This window comes from Oncorhynchus nerka, linkage group LG14 (genome assembly GCF_034236695.1).
Source record: "Oncorhynchus nerka isolate Pitt River linkage group LG14, Oner_Uvic_2.0, whole genome shotgun sequence".
Classification (NCBI taxonomy): Eukaryota; Metazoa; Chordata; class Actinopteri; order Salmoniformes; family Salmonidae; genus Oncorhynchus; species Oncorhynchus nerka.
In genome coordinates, this window is record NC_088409.1 from 64,957,016 (window position 1) to 64,976,399 (window position 19,384).

The following is a 19,384-nucleotide window of genomic DNA, read 5'->3' on the forward strand; positions in this document are numbered from 1 at the left end:
TCCCACCCAGACCCATCTACACTTTAATATTTAAGCCCACACATACAAATGGTCTTACACAAACCAATACATACATACATATTTAAACTGAGTGTGTACTAGACAAATAATCACACACACATTTGTTTAGAATATACATATGCAGTACATCAATCAACACTCACATTCTTGAGTAAAGAAATATACTTTTCACCAAACACATTCGCCTGCTCCTCTACCTCCACCGTACACGTGTACATATATATCTATAACGTATATGTACGTACAGTTGAAGTCGGAAGTTTAAATGTATTTGGCTAAGGTGTATGTAAACTCAGTTTTTCACAACTCCTGACATTTAATCTTAGTAGAAATTCCCTGTCTTAGGTCAGTTAGGACCACTTTATTTTAAGAATGTGAAATGTCAGAATAATAGTAGAGAGGATGATTTATTTCAGCTTTTATTTCTTTCATCACATTCCCACTGGGTCAGAATTTTACATATAGTGACACATGGACACAGTCATTAGGCCAATAGCTGCAAACAGTTTCTATTGGACAAATTCAGGTATGTTTATCCCTGTTTTGGTATGTTGATCCCAGTTTCGTTCCATTCCATTTGCTTTCGTTTAAAAAACGTTTTACAACAGAATCAGAGGAATGAATACACCCCTGGTCACGCGTGAACACAGTTCACATTCATAGCAGCCATGTTATATTCCTTCTTGCATGTATGCGCTCTCCTCTCACCTTTTCCCTTAGTTTGTGGATTTCAATGCACAACACATCAGCTGTATGTGACCAGGTGAAAAACCTTTCCAAGCCAAACCATGTCTTAACTGCTACACACAGCCTACATCGTTGTTCCCATATTAGCTAAAGTAACGTCATAGTCAACATAGCTAATAGAACTAATGTGTTCGTAAACCCGCTACAATCATGCAGTAACTTTACAGTGTATAGTCAGTTATCAGTTCAGCAGTTACACCTGTGCGCCCAGGTGGCAATAAATTAGTAAAACCAAAAGCTTACCTCGACTTGGAAGAGTTCCAGTGTTGTGTTGGATAGTCATAGCCAGCTAGCCACCATAGCATCCCTCTGAGGGTGTTTTGAGTAGGCTATACTAGCTAGCTGCATTTGCTTGCTAAGTAAGTGAAACCTACTTGCTTCTCCTTCATTTGATGAAGTTAATTTCTTCAAAACTGTTCAACTATTGTCTCTCTCTCTCTTTAAGTCTCTGATCCTTTGGTTGGGTCGACAACATGTCAGTTCCTGCTGCAAGAGCTCTGATAGGTTGGAGGACGTCCTCTGGAAGTTGTCATAATTACGGTGTAAGTCTATGGAAGGGGGTGAGAACAATGAGCCTCCAAGGTTTTGTATTGAAGTCAGTGTACCCAGAGGAGGACGGAAGCAAGCTGTCCTGTTGAGGCTACTGTGGACCTTCATTGCGGAACAGTGTGTTTTAATACCTTATTTGGTGACGTGAATATATTTCGTAACGTTTTATCTAAACAGGATAACTTTTGTAATGTTTTACCATTTTTATTTGTATGAAATTCCCCTTCCTCCTCTGGGGATTCTCCACTGGTGTACGTGACCTTTTAGGTCGTAAATCATGGTCATAAACCGTTCGTGTGTAGATTCTGTTACTACTACAGTGGTTCTAAACTTTTTTGTTTACTGTATCACCAATCACATATTGCACTGCCCATGAGTCTTCCCAAGTACCCCCTGTGGATAGGCCAGGTACCCCAGGATGAGACCCACTGTCTTACACAAAACGCCTTTCACTATTCACCTTGTCTCCTGAGCCTGCACTTTGGAACTCATTGCTTGCCATAGTGTCACAAAACTGTCTGGAAAAAATGCTCAAGAATAGGGTTATAATGGAAAACTTTAATTCCAGTTACATATTTTACTTTAGATCTTGAACGATATGTCAAGGTTTGCAGGTGTGACCTCTGTGAATGTCATGTTCTTCTTACATCTGCAGAGGAGTGAATATATACTGTACATGTAAGGAATGAATGCTTTAACAAACTGACCAACTCTTTGGTAGAAGGAATATCAACATAGTTAAACTAAATAATGTATAGTACATGTATACAGTATGCATGTATAGTATATGGATCAGTTATTTTAAATCTAAATAATTCAACATCAATATTTTCACAATTAAAATAGCTCACCAGTTTGTAACCCCTACATGCAAGGGAAGACATATTCTGTTTCTGCCTGGTCACCTGAATGAAACCATAAGACAGATACGTCTCAGAAAATGAATACAAGTAACCAAATGTTACTAAAAAGGAAAAAGCCATATTGGGGAAGGTTAGATGTAAACTTACTCGGCTGGTAGTAGTCGTAGATCTTGACCACCGCTGGTTTTAAATTTTGTACTGGGAGCTCCTGTATGATGTCCAGGGTGTGTTTGAAAGGCAATAGTGATGGTAACTGTCGAGAGATTAAATGATTTATTTTTTAAACACGAAAAAAACATATTGGTCACAATTATTGAAATGCTCGAAGCAGAAGTTTCCGTTTCAGTAACACTCTACTTGACACCCAGCGTGTTAATAGTATTACCCACAAAACCTACCATATATGGCAAAACATTCCATTACACTATAGCCTCCATGTCAACTGCATGTATATGTTATATACTTTTTAATTGACAGTATTATTGTAGTTGTAATTGCTCTGTTGCTGATAACTGGGACGAATGCAGGAGTAGGTTTCAAGAGCAAGTTATGTAAAATATGATGAAAGTGGCTGTAAAGAATTCATTACAACAACAAACTTTAAAACGAAAGGAAACATCTTGGCAGGGAAAACACTAATGTGAATAAATGTGTAAGTGTATTCAGACCCTTTACTTGTTGAAGCACCTTTGACAGCGACTACTGCCTTGAGTCTTCTTGGGTATGGCGCTACAAGCTTGGCGCACCTGTATTTGGGGAGTTTCTCCCGTTCCTCTCTGCAGATCCTCTCAAGCTATGTCAGGTTGGATGGAGAGTGTGGCTGCACAGCTATTACCAAGTCTCTCCAGATATGTTTGATTGGATTCAAGTCCGGGCTCTGGCTGGGCAACTCAAGGACATTCAGAGACTTGTCCCAAAGCCACTTGTCATGACATTGGCCTCTTTGGGTATAGCAACCCCATCCCCCTCTCCCTGCCTCCTTCAACTAGGCTGCTGTGGTCAGAGGTCATAAATTCCTGAGAGGATCTCCACATGGACACATAGTCGAGAGAGAGTAAACTTTCATAGAGGACAAAGGAAATCCTTCCACCTCACAGAACTTGAGGTACGAACAAATGTCATGTTCTGGAGAAAGTGTAAAAGATCGGTGAAGAATCCAGCTACGAACTGGTCTGTTTGTCACAACTTGGGAAAGCTCATGGGAGACGGTGTGGCCACATTACCATAACGCTGTTTATATAATAGCCTCAGATATGAGGTTTACATCTAATTGTTGTATAAGATGAATGAGTGAGTATGATACTGTTTGTATAATTGCGTTGTATGATTTTGGACTGTTTAAATGAAGAAAAATACAATTCCCTTTTGATTTGAACTAAATCAGAGGACCGCCCCTGAGCACAGTTAGGGTCAGACAGCCTGGGACAGCCTGGGACAGCCATTCCCAATAAAAACCCCACTCGGGTTTTCGATCAGCAGACCGAGCTTACCTCAATTACGAGATGGCTAAAGTTTGCAGACCATGTTTTTCTCCATTAGGAGGACAAAGTTTGTAGACCATTGCTGAATATTTTAACCATCCCACGTGGTTAAACTCTTAGACTATCGATACCGACAGAATAAGAACAAGTCTTTGATATGAATTACTAGTCTGCAGCTAGGAATTCGGTATCATTGAACGTGAAGAACGACAACCGCCGAAACATACATTCTATAACGAATGTCACTCTGAACAATACCCTCTAACCACAAACAAGAGAGAGAGGGAGAGAGATGGACAATTCTACAAAAGAAATTAACTTTTCACCAGCGATCAAGACGACACACGTAGCGTAAATATATATATTGATTGCAATTGTTCCCGAATGAGTGAGCATTCATGTGCAAAGGATTAACATTTCAATTGTTATATTTATCACTTTGTAGTGACTTCTTAGTTGACCCCCACTTCCCCTTTAGTCTAACAAGCCGCCATGCCGGTTTGGCCCACTAGGGCACATTCTCCTATCATTATTTTTTACCTTGTTTGTTTATGCATTTCTGTGAATTACTTAGTTAGTAATAAATAAATGATTTAAGACAATTGATGTATGGATGACTCATAGTGAAGACTGGGGTCGTGCAGATAACCAACAATTTACGACGTTTGGAATGAGACTAACGTGAGGTAAAGTAAATAATTCATTAATTCGAAGACTAATTGATCAGATAAAATATCTGAAAAGTTATTTTAGGAAATGATAACTCTGTAATCTGAATATTTTTCCTTGGTGCACCGACCTCCTAGTTAATTAGTTACGTGATTAATCAGTTGATCACGTAGTAACAAATTACAGAGAATCTTTGATAAAAACTATCAGTCTTCAGTTAATGATGGTAAAGACACGACACACTCTTGCATTGTCTTGGCTGTGTGCTTAGTGTCATTGTCCTGTTGGAAGGTGAACCTTCAACCCGGTCTGAGGTCCTGAGCAGGTTTTCATCTTTGCTCCGTTCATCTTTCCCTCGATCCTGACTAGTCTCCCAGTTCCTGGCGCTTAAAAACATCCCCACAGCATGATGCTGTCACCACCATGCTCCACTGTAGGGATTGTGCCAGGTTTCCCCCAGACGTGATGCTTGGCATTCATGCCAAACAGTTCAATCTTGGTTTCATCTTTAGATGCCTTTTGGCAAACTCCAAGAGGGCTGAAATGTGCCTTTTACTGAGGAGTGGCTTCTGTCTGGCTACTACCATAAAGCCTGATTGGTGGAGTGGTGCAGAGATAGCTAGAATGTTCTCCCATCTACACAGAGGAACTCTGTGTTCTTTCAGAGTGACCATCGGTTTCTTGGTCACCTCCCTAACCAATGCCCTACTCCCCCGATTGCTCAGTTTGGCCAGGCGGCCAATTAAGAATGATGGAGGTCACTGTGTTCTTGGGGACCTTCAATGCTGCAGACATTCTTTGGTACCCTTCCCCAGATCGGTGCGTCAACACAATCCTGTCTCGGATCTCTATGGACAAGTCCTTTGACCTCATGGCTTGGTTTTTGCTCTGACATGCACTGTCAACTGCGGAACCTACTATAGACAAGTGTGTGCCTTTCCAAATCATGTCCAATCAATTGAATTTACCACAAGTGGACTCCAATCAAGTTGTAGAAACATCAAGGATAATCAATAGAAACAGGATGCACCTGAGCTCAATTTCGAGTCTGAGCAAAGGGTCTGAATACTTATGTTAATAAGGTATTTCAGTTTCAGTTTTTAATAAATTTAGCAACATTTTCTAAACTTTTTTTCACTTTGTCATTATAGGGTAGGAAAAAAAGGCTGTAATAAACTGTGGAAAAAGTCAATACTTTCCAAATGCACTGTATGTCACCACAAGTACATCAAAATATATATACAGTCACTAGTGAAGGTCTACTCACTCGTTGCACATTTTGCTGCCTTAAATTAGATTTTTTCATATCCTTGCCAAATGTTCCAAGAGAGAGAACACATACACTAAAACAAAAACGAAAACATTAAACTTTTTTGTGCAGGTTTAACCTCTTTCTTGCTCTGTATTTTCTTCCTTGAGAATCTGCTATTTTCTAAAGAAGCAATTATTTTATGTTGCCCTAAGATTTGTGCAAAGTTGATAGAACAGATATTTTGGTTTTGGTCTCACCTCTGTCAAGTACATTAACACATGGTCATCTTCGGTATCAACACGATCCACTTGAATTGACCCCCTCAGCTGTGAAGACAAGCCATACATGTTATTCATCTTGCATTGACAACAAAGTTCATTTTCATGTGAAAGAGGCAAGAGCTACAATACATGGAAAAAGGCCACAGGTAACACCATAAAAGTAGGTTATGACAAAAAAAACTTACCCTCTCCAAAGAGGCTGGGTCTGGAGCGAATCCAGACAGCATTTTCAAATCCACAATAATCATATTGGTGGTCAGCTCCTTTCCAGAATATCTGTGAAAGAAAAGAAGTCCCTGACATCAAAGTTTGATTTTGACAAGTGCTTGTAAAAATCAAATGAATGGATACTTTGATTATTTTACCAATAAAAATACCAGGTTTCCTGATATGTTTTCTTACTGTTAGGTACAAACTAGAAATTAAATAACCTATACATATAGTGCCCTCTAATTATTGGGACAGTGAAGCATTTTTTTAACAAACAATGACTATAAGGTTAAAGTGCAGACTGTCATCTTTAATTTCAGTGTATTTGCATCCATACCGGGTGAACCGTTTGGAAATTACACCACTTTTTCTACATAGTCCCCCCATTTTTGGGGACCAAATGTCGGCTATTAGGAAACATTTACATATGTGTATTAAAGTAGTATAAAGTTAAGTATTTGGTCCCATATTCAGAGCATATAATGACTACATCAACCTTGTCACAACAAATGTGTTGGATTCATTTGCTGTTTGTTTTGGTTGTGTTCCAGATTATTTTGTGCCCAATAGAAATGTAGTGTGTCATTTTGGAGTAACTTTAATTGCAAATATTTTTCTAAACACATCCATATTACAGACACAAAAGTTACAGATGCTAAATATATCACCCCCCCCCCCCCCCCAACGTCCCCCGTTATTGTAATGGTGAGAGGTTAGCATGTCTTGGGGGTATGATATTTGTGCGTCTGTAACGGTCTCACTCATCATCATTCACAATTCATTCAGGATTATCTGCAATCATGGTAGCATCCATGGTAGCATCCACATTAACATACACGTTTTTAGAAACATATTATATTCTTATTTACAATAAAAGTGACTCCAAAATGACAATACATTATTTACCATTCATTTCCATTGGGCACAAAATAATCTGAAACATGTTTCTTAGTCGCAATAATTATGAAGGGCACTGTAGGTATAAAAACACCAATAGAATTGGGTCAAAAACATTTTTAGACATGCTCTATAATAACACTTTGGAGTGTCATAAATGACCTGATTGAAATAATGCTTCAGTAAACGCAAATGTGTCATTCATTCTTACTGAGACTCGAGGTTCAGCGTGACTCTGGGTCTCAAAGAGTTGCTGTTGCAGTCCACCTCTGTCTTCACCTGGATGCTGAGCGTTGTGCTGTCAGTAGGGGTAGGGATGTTGTAGTGGAGCGCCACCTGGGAAAGAGGGAAGAAGTGGTCAGGGGAACAAGGTTGTCTAAAAATATACATTTTACAAGCTTGATTTTTAAAAACTTTTCATAAACTAGATATCAAGCCAGACAAAGCTTCTTAAATGTTTGGACTTCACAGTAATATATAAATCAGATCTTGCAACATAGGATTGGGAGGAGTGTCTTCACTGACCTGCACTGAGGCACAAGCACTGCCCTTCACTTCCACCATGTACTTCCCTTCTGTGTCCTGCAGCGCCCTCTCCTGGTAGAGAAGCTTGTTGTTTTGGTTCACATTGAAGAGGTGCTGTCCCCCACTGGGAGACTGTACTGTCACTGTGCTGGTGCCCTCTCTACTGAACACCCTGGTGGAGTAGAGAGCCAGGGCCTGGAGGGCCACCACTGTGTCCTAAATACAAACAACAGACAAATGTGTTCAAAATGAATGGAGCTATCCCATTTTACAGAAAGGTTCATTTAACATCAGTTCAGTTCAAGAGTGGCTATTTCTCATATCCATTCATGATCATTTATTGCCTCCATTTCAGCGGAAGTTAGTTTCACCTGGCTTGACATGACAAGAAGCACATACATGCCTGTGGTGAAATCAAGGTAATAATGCCTCACTACTAGTGCACAGCACAGATTGCCATTTTGGACCAAATGTGTTTTGGAAGTATACCTGTGTGGAAGAGAAGCCTCCGTAGGCGTTCTGCTGTCTCACCAGCCACCTGACGATGTGGGAGGCATAGCCCAGGTCAGTGGTAGACAGAGGGGAGGCACTGAGGGAAGCCAGCAGAACGTAGGAGCTGATCTCCACTGCCAGGGAGGCTGAGGTCTCTGAGGAGGTCTGAGTCCAGTGCAGGAGACCACCTGAGGGATGAGGAACACACAGAGACAGAGAGAGACACAGAGCCTAGCTTATTCATCATTATACATAATATGACAGACACCTGAGTTCTTTGAAATACTAATTTAATTGAGACTAATGTGCCAGATTTGCGTATGGTTTGCACTTTTGTAATTACTCCATTGCCCAGGTAAGATCAATCAAGGCAAGACAGCACAAACCTCTCTGGATTACAACCAAATTATGTGTACTATATTACATATTTCATCCCTAAAAAAATACAACTTTTACATTACTGGGTAGTTTACCTGGCTTGACAGGTAAACGGAGGACCTGAGCCCTAGGAGCATGCCCCAGGACTGCCTGACATAATGACTCCTTGCTGTCCCCAGTCCACCTGACCGTGCTGCTGCTCCAGTTTAAACTGTTCTGCCTTATTATTATACGACCATGCTGGTCATTTATGAACATTTGAACATCTTGGCCATGTTCTGTTATAATCTCCACCCGGCACAGCCAGAAGAGGACTGGCCACCCCACATAGCCTGGTTCCTCTCTAGGTTTCTTCCTAGGTTTTGGCCTTTCTAGGGAGTTTTTCCTAGCCACCGTGCTTCTACACCTGCATTGCTTGCTGTTTGGGGTTTTAGGCTGGGTTTCTGTACAGCATTTTGAGATATCAGCTGATGTACGAAGGGCTATATAAATACATTTGTTTGATTTGATTTACCAATAAAATGGTCTGACGATGATGTGGAACTCATTCTTCAGATCAACCTCCAGTAACCACTAAAAAACATATACTCGGTATACATATCCAGAAAGAAAGAAATTCTCACTCCAATAAAATGTTTATAGAATGTTTGCAAAAATAGATAAGATCTTGCTACCATGGAAAGGAAAATACCTGTCTATTTGTGGAAAAATAACCCTGATTAACTCTTCAGTCATATCCCAGTTAAAACCTATTTGCTTATGGTCTTGCCTATACCTAGTGACCTGTCTTTAAAATTATTAGCAAAATAAATTCAATATTATTTGAAATGGCAAGCCAGACTTTGGCTTCGGAAAGTATTCAGACCCCTTGACTTTTTCCAAATGTTCTTACACTACAGCAATCTACACAAAATACCCCATAATGACAAAGCGAAAACAGGTTTAGACATTTTTGCAAATCTATTAAAAATAAACAGAAATACCTTATGTATGTATTCAGACCCTTTTCTATGAGACTCGAAATTGAGCACAGATGCATCCTGTTTCCATTGACCGTCCTTGAGATGTTTCTACAACTTGATTGTATTCCACCAGTGGTAAATTCAATTGATTGGACATGATTTGGAAAGGCACACACACTTGTCTATAATAGGTTCCGCAGTTGACAGTGCATGTCAGAGCAAAAACCAAGCCATGATGTCGAAGGAATTGTCTGTAGAGCTCCAAGACATGATTGTGTTGAGGCACCGATCTGGGGAAGCGTACCAAAAAAATGTCTGCAGCATTGAAGGTCCCCAAGAACACCATCATCCCACACGCCTCCATCATTCTTAAATGGAAGAAGCTTGGAACCACCAAGACCCTTCCTAGAGCTAGCTGCCTGGCCAAACTGAGCAATCGGGGAAGAAGGGCCTTGGACAGGGAGGTGACCAAGAAACCGATGGTCACTGAAAGAACGCCAGAGATCCTCTGTGGAGATGGGAGAACCTTCTAGAAGGACAACCATCTGTGCAGCATTGAATGTCCCCAAGAACACAGTGGTCTCCATCAATATTAAATGGAATAAGTTTGGAACCACCAAGACTCTTCCTAGAGCTGGCCACCTTCCAGAAGGACAACCATCTCTGCAGCACTCCACCAATCAGGCTTTTATGGTAGAGTGGCCAGACGGAAGCCACTCCTCAGTAAAAGTCACATGATAGCCCGCATGGAGTTTGCCAAAAGGCACCTAAAGACTCCCAGACCATGAGAAACAAGATTCTCTGGTCTGATGAAACCAGGATTGAACTCTTTGGCCTGAATGCCAAGCGTCACATCTGGAGGAAACCTGGCACCATCCATACGGTGAAGCATGGTAGTGGCAGCATCATGCTTTGGGGATGTTTTTCAGCGGCAGGGATTGTGAGACTAGTCAGGATCGAGGCAAAGATGAATGGAACAAAGTACAGAGAGATCCTTAATGAAAACCTTCTCCAGAGTGCTCACGACCTCAGACTGGGGTGAAGTTTCCCCTTCCAACAGGACAATGACCCTAAGCACGCAGGAGTGGCATCTGGACAAGTCTCTGAATGTCCTTGACTGACCCAGCCAGAGCCCGGACTTGAACCCGATCTAACATCTCTGGAGAGACCTGAAAATAGCCATGCAGCGACGCTCCCCATCCACCCAGACAAAGCTCGAGAGGATCTGCAGAGAAGAATGTTAGAAACTCCCCAAATACAGGTGTGCCAAGATTGTAACGTCATACCCAAGAATACTCTTGCCTGTACTCGCTGCCAAACATGCTTCAACAAAGTACTGATTAAAGGGTTTGACTACTTATGTAAATGTGATATTTAATTCATTTCTATTTCTAATTTCAGCAAAAATATAAAAAAAATGTATTTTTGCTTTTTCATTTTGGGCTATTGTGTGTAGATTGATGTGGGTGGGAATGATTGAATCAATTTTAGAATAAGGCTGTAACCTAACAAACTGTGGAGAAAGTCAAGGGGTCTGAATACTTCCCGAAGGCACTGTATATAATGAGTATGAATTCGGAGGGCAGAAATGATTAAATATCAAAGCATCAAACCTCTCACTAAAGGCGTCAGTCATACAAAAGTTATACTTAGTTCCGAACTGGTTCTCTATCAGATTAGTAAGGATGTCTCATCCCATGTTGAATAATGACCTATTCCCTTTATTCAGATTACAACCTCTCACTTTCGGTTATTTGAAAATTAAATAATCTCCAAAATATCACAATTTTTAAAACAAGCCATAGAAAGTTGTTTGCAATTTCAGTTTAAACCACCAGAATAGACAGAACATATAATACAACAAATACTGTGGTTAAACTCAAATATACTAATTGATTAAAAAAACTACACATGAAGGAAAGAAATTCCACAAATGTACTTTAACAAGGCAGATCTGTTAATTGAAATGCATTCCAGGTGATTACCTCATGAAGCTGGTTGAGAGAATGCCAAGTGTGCAAAGCTGTCATGAAGGCAAAGGGTGGCTACTTTGAAGAATCTCAAATATAAAATAGATTTAGATTTGTTTAACACTTTTTTGGTTACTACATGATTCCATACGTGTTATTTCATAGTTTTGATGTCTTCACTATTATTCTACATTCTACCAACACGATCCACTAGAAGTGAACTCCTCAGCTTTGAAGGCGTCTTCACTATTATTGTACAATGTAGAAAATAACAACAAAAAAGAAAACCCCTTGAATGAGTAGGTGTGTCCAAACTTTTGACTGGTACATTATATATTTACAAAACAATATATAGGGGATTGGAAATAATGCAGACAATTACATTGATGGAAGCTACAATCTATCTGTAAGCTGATCTACCCCCCCCAAAAAAAGGATTGGCTCACTCTCTCGTATTGCGACCGTGTCCAGGTGCTGCAGAAGCTGGGCCCGGGTCTCCATGTCCCCTGCCAGGGTAAAGGTGTAGGCCAGCAGAGCAGTAGTGTAGGTGTTGGACAAATCACTGGTGGAGTTCTTCAGGCAAGACAAACTGCCGTACAAAACAGGATCCTGGAGCACAAAATAGCAGAGCAGCACATTAAGAGACATGTTAGCCTGGTCTCAGATCTGCTAACGGTAACACCTATTCTTATGCTTATTTCTTTGGCTATTTTGTGGAGATGCTACTTACCGACACTGACATGTTGCGCTCCAGCATTGAAGCAGTGATGTAGGCCGTCAGTGTGACTTCATCTGTCACCCCACCCTATAAAACAATGTCAAAATACTACAATGTGTATTAAACTACAATTCTGTTGAAAGCATCATTCACAACTTCATGGCTGGTCTGATGAGACACACAACTACATCTTCTTCCATCTTCCTTCAGTTTATTATTATACATTTGATATCAATAAGTACCTTCATTCTGTTATTAAAGAGTTTCCCCAATTTGACAAAACACCCATGTTTGCCTTGCTGACTTTCCAACCAACTCGTGGACTCTTTCATTTGCTCCGGGTCAATATAAATGAAAGACTGTGCTTTGCCAAAGGATCGCAAACAAAAGCAGTCAGCCTGAGGAAAGAGAACTTGATTTGAATGTCCCGTCATAATACCCACATAAGGTTGTCAATAACATGACTTAGAGCTTGACATTACATGCAATGACAGCTTATTTTAACTTATGTCACATTCATGGTCTGTCAGAGACAATGCTATTTGATTGGTCAATACTTAATTGAAACAAACAGTTATAATGCGTTTACCAGTAGTTGAAAAACACTATACTCACCAAGTATTCCCCGAGCCTTGTCCAAATGTGCTGTATGCACCATCAAAATGCTTGTAGTTCAGCTGCCTTTGGTAACCTGTCGGTGTGTTTTTAGAGTGAACAATAAAGTGACCAAATGTTTTTTATAGTCACTGAGTGTATGCCCTAAGTAGCACTCTATTCCGTATATAGTACACTACTTTTCCAGGAAAAAATAAGTGCACTATGTAGGGAATAGGCAGGGTAGGGTAGATTATATTCTAAATGGTAATCCGTTTCAGTTACTAGTTACCTGTCCATAATTGTCATCAGTAACGTAAATTGTGGATTACCCAAACTCAGTAACGTAATCTGATTACTTTGTTACTTTTGGATGACTTTCTCCTTAAGAAGCATAGAAGATAAAGTATCCATCAAACACATTTGGTGACTTGTGGTCAGACATGCTCAGGTGGAACAAACTCAAACTTAAACAGCCTTTTCAATGCTGAATTGAATGTCATTGAGGAAACAGAAAGGTGTCAATGTGTTTTTCAGCAAACATTCTTTCTGAATTTAAATTGGCAATAATCTAGATTTTTGAAAAGTATCCGTAATCTGATTACAATATTTTAGCTGGTAGCTGATTACAGTGACTCTTTTTTTTGGTCATCAGATTACATGGAACAGATTATAGATGTAATCAGTTACTCCCCAACCCTGGGTGTGCCATTTGGGATGCATCCTCAATATTCTCTGATCAAATTATTTCAGTGGGAAAACATCCCGAAGTCCCTACATGTGCTGGGTCAGTGATGCACTGTCGATAAGACACTGTGATGTCATCTCTGCTGGAGCTCTATCATTTACATGATAGCAGGGTCATAGTCATTAGGGCACACTGTGGTGAAACGTAAAAAAATGTTATTCAATGAAAAAAAAAGGTTCTGATTGGACAAATCAAGCCCTGTTTCGGTCAGTTTTCTTCCGTTTGGTGTCTAATCAATACGATCTATATGTTGAGGAACTCTTACCGCTAGTGAGGAACTTGTTAGCCTTGTCTCGAATTGCTGGAGTGAGCTGCTCTGTGTTCCTCAGGTACTCGAGTATGTAGATATTGGGGGCGAGGAGGGCCATATTCTGCTCTCCACACCCATACGGCATCTGCAGCAGTCCATCCAGGTTCTTGAGGGCCCGACCCAGGATGTCCCCTACAGAGAAACATGGGACTTCTGTAAGACTGACCTCTTTAGCAAACAGCAGCATTATCGCTGGAGAAGGGTTGCTTTTCCCACCACTATACCTCAAAAAACTCACTACACCTCTAAATGATACAATGGTATTTTACCCAGGACTGAGAGAGAAATTCGATCAGACCCATCTACCACATTCTTGGGGAGTTGCAGTTCCACCTCCTCTGTCAGAGTTTCTCCTGTGGACACAGATGATAAGATGAATGGAGATGATCAGTTCAATCAAAGTGAACATTCAACATTCATGCATTACTGACCAGTTGGACACAGCAACCAGTTGTAGGTGTCGGTCTTCTCTGTTCCCTCTGCCTGAGAGGAGAGGAGATTGTTTTCAGTCAAAGGCACTAGATGGTATCTGTACATCAGTAAGTTCCATAACAGCAGTAGACTACATACCTTCACTAGCAGGCTCTTTGTAACTGTGTCGATTCGTCCTCTCTCTGGTACGTTCACAATCTCATTGTCACATGCAGTGTGGGACTGGACAGCCTCTGCACTAACGGACACGTTCAAATCCCCTACACACACATTGACAAACAGAGCACAACAGAGGTTACAAAACATCCAATACGGTGACTGAGAGTACACAACTCAGATTAACATCCATTCTGCTGTTTGAACAGTTGAATGGAGACTGGTGACTTACCCAGGACAGAGGGTGCCATTGTCCAACTGAAGGTCTTTCGTCCATTGGCACACAAGCATGATGAATACTGGACATCATTCAGGGGTGTGAGAGTGTAGTCTAAGGAATGAGCCGGAGTCACAGAAACCTGCCCAAGAGGAACACTTGTAAGAGAACATGGAAAACCCAAGACTGATACACTGGGTGTAATAAAAAATAAATAAACACTGACTAGGCAAACTGCAACAAAACACAACATTTTATACAACTCGAGAAACTCATGAAACAACTCAAGAAGCGATCATGATGCAGTGCCGTACCATGATGCATTTGGACAGGTAGTTGAACACAGTGGCCTTCAGCTCAAAATGCTCTCCACGGATGATGGAGTAGGGCAGGGTGAGCTCTAGGAAGAAAGGCTGGAAGACAGTGATCTCCACAGGAGGAGCCAGACCGAAGCCGCCAGGGGCCAGGCAGAATGCCTCTGTCTCCCAGGTGGTGATGGTGTCTGGGACTGTAAGGGGAATGTCTAGTGTTCCAGATTCCCTGTAATAAAGAAGTCAAAGGTCAAACAGAAAGCCACTAAGTGAAAATAGAAACATTCTCTAATGTTTACATTAATTCTGATTATTTCCAGGGATAGACAACATCCTGAAATATATGAAGATATCTTTGGTAGAAAGAATACTAGATTTCCCTTTACGGAGTGATGTTGAATGTAAAAAATGTATACATTTACACCACGCACCCCTACTCTGTACTGCAGTTTAATGAGGTACAGGTTCCTAATCTGGACCACTAATGTATGTTTTGATATAGGAGGGTTGGTTGTTTTGCAACAAAACCGACACGTACGCAACTATGGGGCAAAGCAGACGGGGTTGGCTTAGATTGTTGACAACAAGTAAAATATATTTTGCCTCCAAATGTTTATTGAAAACGTAAATACATTTGTACAATGAGAACGTGTTGTATCTCAAATGCATCGTTACAGTTGTTGGTTAGCTAGCTAAAGAATTTTTGCCATGTTAGCATAGACATGACTCAAAACATGGTATCAATAACAAGATACAACGAGCTAAAACGAGCCATCGACTATTCCCCACATGGCAGCATCTTGTCATTGTTGCTAACTATCTGACCGTTCAGAATGATAACATCACACAGCCTTCTGCCTCAACGATGCATGAGCATTATTTTTGTGATGTCCTGCCATCCAATCTATAAGGCAACAGCCTCACTGTGCAGTGCTCTTACCCAACTTCCACAAGATCCCATATCCATGTCTCGGGGAAGAACGTACGGACTGTCTGTATGGGTGGTGGAGCTGGAGCGGCATTAAATCCGGCACCGGGTACTGCACCTAGTCCAGCTTCACCCATAAGGCTGTATATGGGTATAGGATCGGAGTAGTGTCTGTAGGATACTTCTAAAACAAAACAGTCATTCTCGTGTTAGAATCAGCCTGGTCAAACCAGACTGAATGCCGCTTTCAACGGTGATGCGTGCAGTGTTCAGACTGGTTTAATCAGGTGATGGGTTCTGACTTCTAAACTTGAAAAAATGAAATATCCATATCACTGAGGGAGAGAGGGGAATGTAGAACATTTCCATTCTGTGAGAATATGTTATTGTTAGACATCAGGAATCCCATGGGAAGGAGAAGGGCCACAGTCTGGTACAAGTCAACAGGACAGCCGTGAGCTGGGGAGGAGTGAGGTATTTGGGCTGAGATCAGGTCAGATGAATTGAGTAAGAACAGATATCACTAAAGTTCTGTCTAGCAACTGGCTGTTCCGAAGTGTAAGGAGAGACCCAGCATAGGAGGAAGGGTTAAATACCAATGCTTGTGGTGCCGAAGAGGATGTTTGACGTTTTACATGCCCTCAATCAGCCCGACTAACCGGTGTCTGTATGTAGCCTCGCTACTTTTATTGCCTCGCTACAGTATATAGTCTCGCTACTATTATTTTTCACTGTCTTTTTACTGTTGTTTTTATTTCTTTACTTGCCTATTGTTCACCCAATACCTTTTTTGCACTATTGGTTAGAGCCTGTAAGTAAGCATTTCACTGTTCGGCGAACGTGACAAATAAACTTTGATTTGATTGTGCGATTTCGTTAGTTTTTTCGCATTTGTAACTTATGCTTTAAATTATTTTGTACATATTGTTGCTGCTACCGTCTCTTATGACCAAAAATAACTTCTAGACATCAGAACTGGGATTACTCTCCACGGACTGGAAGAAGCTTTTTCCTTTAAAGAGTCGAACGAGAAAGATATACTGCTCTCCTGGGAGCAGACCCAGATCCCCGCCATTTGCATGAAGAAAAGACGGAGGAAAAGAGGACGCAGATCAGGTTGCCTTCTGAGAATCCGTAGGCGAGCGAGTAAACTCCCAATTCCATCAATTCTTCTTGCTAACATGTAATCTTTGGAAAATAAAAAATGGATGACCTATGATTACGATTATCCCACTGGGGCCAAGCTTCCTGCAATCCAGGACCTATATAATAGGCGGTGTCAGAGGAAAGCCCATAAAATTGTCAGAGACTCCAGTCACCCAAGTCATAGACTTTTCTCTGCTACGGCACAGAAAGCGGTACCGGAGTGCCAAGTCTAGGACCAAAAGGCTCCTTAACAGCTTCTACCCCCAAGACATAATACTGCTGAACAATTAATCAATTGACCCCCCCCATCTGATTGGTACACTGCTGCTACTCGCTGCGTATTATCTATGCATAGTCACTTCACCCCTACCTACATGTACAAATTACCTCTAACCTGTACCCGCACACACTAACTCGGTACCGGTACCCTGTGTGTATAGCTCATCAACGTTATGTTATTGTGTTACTTTAACATTTTTTATTTTAGTTTATTTGGTAAATATTTTCTTAACTCTTCTTGAACGGCTTGCAAGTAAGCATTTCACGGTAATGTCTACACTTGTTGTATTCGGCGCATGTGATAAATAAAGTTTGATTTGATTTGTGTGACTATGTCTTTGTCTGTTCAGCTGTCTGACCCTATGGCTGAATAAACTTGGCTTGAGCTTTTCATAGTTGTCCGTTTTTACTCTGTTGTTTAGAACCTAACACAAGCTATGTTAGAATAACAAAAACCATACATTTCCCAAGATTCACCAAAGATGTGGTAAGGAGGACATCTCACCATAGGAGTGATGGTACTCATTCCCCTTGTAACTTAGGCAGGAAGGTACTCTTATAACCAAGTTAGTTGCCAGCTTCAGTCCTAGGTTCTAGAAATATCAGAATCACAAACAAGAGAGTTCAATATTAATGAATGTCTCCGTTTAATTTTTCTATTCTATATATGTATTTTTTGCCTCAAAAAGGCTATTTTTGAAATGTATAATTTAAGAAGATGAATGCATGGTAACGGAATGCTAACTGATTCTTATGAGAGGTGAAAACAGGCTTCAAGTTAAAAGAAAACAAGGCAGAAGTTACCTGAAAAACTTCAAAAGGTTCATTTTTTCTGTCCGTTGTTCCACCTGGGTATGGTATTACATATCTCCTTGGTCTTACACGTAAACATGACACTGGATCTTCAAGCTCGTAGGGAATGTGTGTTGTCTCCTTGACTGGTAACAGATCAAATATCTGAAATGAGATAATAAGGAGATGTGAAATGACCTTGTTCATTGGGCACCAAACAGAAGGCAGTGACTACTTGAACTTGTCTAATAAGAAATGCTCAATGTCAACAGTGAAAAGGCAACCCCGGGATGCTGGCCTTCTAGGCAGAGTTGCAAAGAAAAAGCCATATTTCAGACTGGCCAATAAAAATAAAATATTAAGATGGGCAAAAGAATACAGACACTGGACAGAGGAACTCTGCCTAGAAGACCAGCATCCCGGAGTCACCGCTTCACTGTTGACGTTGAGACTGGTGTTTTGCGGGTAATATTTAATGAAGCTGCCAGTTGAGGACTTGTGATGCGTCTGTTTCTCAAACTAGACACTAATGTACTTGTCCTCTTGCTGTGCACCGGGGCCTCCCACTCCTTTCTATTTTGGTTAGGGCCAGTTTGCGCTGTTCTGTGAAGGGAGTAGTACACAGCGTTGTACGAGATCTTCAGTTCCTTGGCAATTTCTCGCATGAAATAGCCTTCATTACTCAGAACAAGAATAGACTGATGAGTTTCAGAAGAAAGTCCTTTGTTTCTGGCCATTTTGAGCCTGTAATCAAACCCACAAATGCTGATGCTCCAGATTCTCAATCTCAACTAGTGTTATTGACTTGTTTATTGTTTACTCCATGTGTAACTCTGTGTTGTTGTCTGTTCACACTGCTATGCTTTAACTTGGCCAGGTCGCATTTGTAAATGAGAACTTGTTCTCAACTAGCCTACCTGGTTAAATAAAGGTGAAATAAAAATAAATTTAAAAAATCAGCACAACAGATTTCAGCTGTGCAAATATAATTGCAAAAGGGTTTTCTAATGATCAATTAGCCTTTTAAAATGATAAACTTGGATTAGCTAACACAACGTGTCATTGGAACACAGGAGTGATGGTTGCTGATAATGGGCCTCTGTACGCCTATGTAGATATTCCATAAAAAAATCTGCCATTTCCAGCTACAATAGTCATTTACAACATTAACAATGTCTACATTCTATTTCTGATCAATTTGATGTTATTTTAATGGACAAAAAAAGTGATTCTGTCAAAACAAGGACATTTCTAAGTTACCCCAAACTTTTGAATGGTAGTGTATGCTGCTGACTCATGTGAGTATAGTGTAGAGAATCATTGTACCATCTAAACCACTGTGAAATATTTGGTGTTTCAGCTGTTTGAAGATGGTGTACAAAACCAAAAGTAAAATAGAAATAGCACACAGAACAGATATACTGCTTCTTAGACTTGCATTCATGTAGATCTATAA

At 40.6% G+C, this 19,384-nt stretch overlaps 1 pseudogene; it reads right to left on the bottom strand.

Moving 5' to 3' along the window:
• Nucleotides 1–1,855: 1,855 nt before the first annotated feature.
• The window catches only part of LOC115141700 (alpha-2-macroglobulin-like), a 29,328-nt pseudogene continuing 11,799 nt past the window's right edge, over nucleotides 1,856–19,384 (bottom strand).